The following is a 3626-nucleotide window of genomic DNA, read 5'->3' as shown; positions in this document are numbered from 1 at the left end:
CATTAATCACATTTTCTTTCCTTATATTGGAAATAAAATTGGAAGGAACACATTGTTCCCTTTTCTGAAACAGTTCAGAACAATACATTTAGTAGTTCTATTTCATCATCGTATGTTTAGATAGGCTTGACATATAATCACCCCATAATGTTCCAATTATGGACGTAATTTAATTTAACAAGAACTTGTTAAGTGTCATGAAGTGTACAAGTTTGTTCAGTAGAACAATGGTCAGCAATCAGAACGTACAGCTTTTCATGCCTCTGTTATACATATATGTGTGTGTGTATGTGTGTATACATATATTATTCATGCTGCTATTTTCACTTTTACTTGAATTTTTATTATTCTTAGAGTGTTTTGCTATAGGGCATGTGTGCTTGCTGGAGAGACAGAGAGAAAGAAAGACAGAAAGCGAGAAATCACATCCCAGGAGGGATGGCCACCCTGCAGTCCTTTCTCCTCCTTTCTCCTCTCAGGATTTTGGGCATACATGCACATACACCTGATAGGAGTTTTAAGCTGCCAGGTCTAGGACTTAAACTGCAGTCAACTACGTGGGGATCCAGTGCCATTATGCCATCTGCTGGTCTCTTGAATATTTTTTTAATGCAGACCCATAACGCAATTTAAAAAAATTCTAGTTTTATCTTAAGTTGCTACCTTAAATAATGAAATCATAGCTTAAAATCATGAGCAGTATTAGTAAGACATTTGTAATTACGAACTCCACATGGTTATTTGTGGAAAGCATATAGAAATGGCATTTTTATGCTAACAAATAATTCAAATTAGGAGATGCATTGTATTTTATTTAATATCAACAACTTATCAAACCACAGATACAAGTTCATTTAAGTAATTTGAAATCACTTTTCTAAAAGTTTTGGGTTTACATCACACTAAAGATTTTTGTGTATTTTTTTAAGAGAGATTTTTGCTATAGGGCACATGTGCCTGCCAGAGAGACTGAGTCAGAAAGCAAAAAATAACCCTTCAGTGGGGCTGACTGTGCCACAATCCCTTCTCCTCCATTCTCCCTTCAGAATTTTGGGCCTGCACACATCCATGCCTGGGTGAGTTTCAAGTCACTGCGTCCAGGACTTGAACTGCAGTTGGTCATGTGTGAGTCCAGCGGCTTAACCACTATACTACCTTCTGGCCCCCAGTACTAAAGTTTTAAATGAGAATTTGAGTAAAATCCATGCGTTATTTTATTAACAAATTCCTATGGGCTTGTTTAAGTTTCACACTGGGTTAGTCACGTGCTGCGTCACGTGTGTGATAGCCTACACTTTGAACTAGGAATGTCATACACCCAACGGTGTGCTCGTTCAACTGCCGTCAAACATATTTTAGAAGCAGTCTTTAGAATCACATGCACCTTTGGGTATTGAAAACTTTCATCCTTAGGTAAATATATGGTTCATAGGCTCACTGTTTTGAACATGGACAATTCAAGAAAATGGATATAAGTACTGTAGGTACATGATGTGTCATTTATTTCTTTGCAGTTATTATTTACAATGCAAAACCCGGTTGTATTGTTATAAAAGAAAGATGAGATAGGATGTAGCATTCTGCATCATTTAAGTTCAAACAAAATTCACTGGAAATGACCTTGAAATTGAGGTAATATTTTGACTCCATCTTGAAAGTTCTTATTTAAGTGTAGAATTTTTATTTCTAATAATAAATTGAGAGATTATAAAAACCATTCCTCATAATGCCTCTGTGCCTTGAGTTAGTAATAGACATAAATTATCTAGATATAAATGTAATTACTCACCAACACTTATTTTGGATATATTTCATATCTAATATTCATAATAATCATCTGAGTACTATTAGAATTAAAAAGCCCAATTGAATATACACACTTGCAATAGAGATTATAGCTATGGAAGGGTGGATGTAAACAAGAAAGAGTCTGAGAGAGTACTGGAATAAATGAAATGCTGTGGAATTTCATAGAGAGCAGAAATATTTGTATTTCATGGAACAAAGAAAGCTTAGCTGATGAATTGACACTTGAATTAAAAATCAGAAATTCTTTTTTTTTTTAAAGAGGTTTTTGTTATAGGGTGTGTGCACTTGCCAGAAAGAGAGAGACAGAGAGACAGAAAGCGAGCAATCACCCCTCAGTGGGATGGCCATGTCACAATCCCTTCTCCTCCATTCTTTTCTCCGGATATTGGGTATGCACACACATGCGCCCAGCGTGAGTTTAAGCCACCAGGTCCAGGACTTGAACCACACTCAACTACATGGGAGTCCAGTGACATAGTCCTTACGACAACTGCTAGTCCCAAAAATAATAAATTCTTTAACTCATGGGGAAATGAAGACTCAAAATTGTTCAGATCTATGGAATAAGAGTAGAGATGCACAGCAACGAGAAAATACTTGCCCTGGAAAATGAGATAGTATACTTCTATATTTTTAATATTTAAAATAAAATATCTTTCATTTGTGGTCAGACTACATTTATACTTTGTAAATATACTTTAGGTTAATGTACAAATTACATGCTAAGAACTCACATATTCTCAATTATTAGTTTGTTTCCATCTCTAAAATCAACCTTAAGAATAAGAAATATTTCACCAAAAAGGGTGCTTTTAGGATCTAAACTGCAAAATGTGTTTATATTGGAATGCCATGTAACTTCTGGAATGATTGATACATATACTAGTTGGATATTTTTAAGAGAGAAAGAAAAAGAGAGCTAGAGAGAAACAGAGACAGAAACATTATCAAAACAATGTTGATAATACTGTACATGCTTTAAACACATGTAATAGCAATAATTACAATTTTATCTTTGATGTCAAGATTTCATACACACACACACACACACACACACACACATGCATGCACACACACACACACAAACGGACTGCATCCTTAGATATATTTTGTATATTCTATGTTAAAATAATTAGAGGTGTCAGCAAGTGGCATAGTGATTAAGGCACTGGACTCTTGACCTGTATGCTTGAAAATTGTGCTGGGCTCTTGACTGTGTGTGCCCTGGTTCCTAGGAGGAGAATGAAGAAGAAGAGACTGTGGTTTGGACGGTCTTCTGGGGGAGAGTGGCTTTTTGCTTTCCTTCTCACTGTCTCTCTCTCCAGCAAGTGCATAAACCCCATGGCAAAACCTAAAAAATAAATAAACTTATAGGTAAGTATATCAAATTAATTTTTATCATAAGAATATGTATATACTTGTCCTATGTATTTACATTTATCATTTGAGTTAATATTCAAAAGAATAGCAAATGCATTCTGTTTTAAATACTACAGTCATATTAACTATTAGATTATATATGAACATGCAGAGTTGATGTTTTGTTAAATTAGCACCTTAAAAAACTCTATCTAAGAATATGCATTTATTGACTAGTAATTCTAAAAATAATTGCATTAAATCTGATCTCATGAAGCATTCATAAGACCTAATTTAACATTATTCCTGTTTTTTAAATGCAGGTTTTTTCATGCTGGTTTATAATGAGTTTGCAAAATAAAAATAATAAACTAATACAATTTTATATTTGAAATTAATGTTCAAAACAAGGTCTACATAAGTGAAAATATAGCATTCTACAATCCCAAAGAAAGAGT

The sequence above is a fragment of the Tupaia chinensis genome, unplaced genomic scaffold, assembly GCF_000334495.1.
Source record: "Tupaia chinensis unplaced genomic scaffold, TupChi_1.0 Scaffold000652_1, whole genome shotgun sequence".
NCBI lineage: Eukaryota > Metazoa > Chordata > Mammalia > Scandentia > Tupaiidae > Tupaia > Tupaia belangeri.
Note: the sequence above shows the minus strand (reverse complement) of the source record.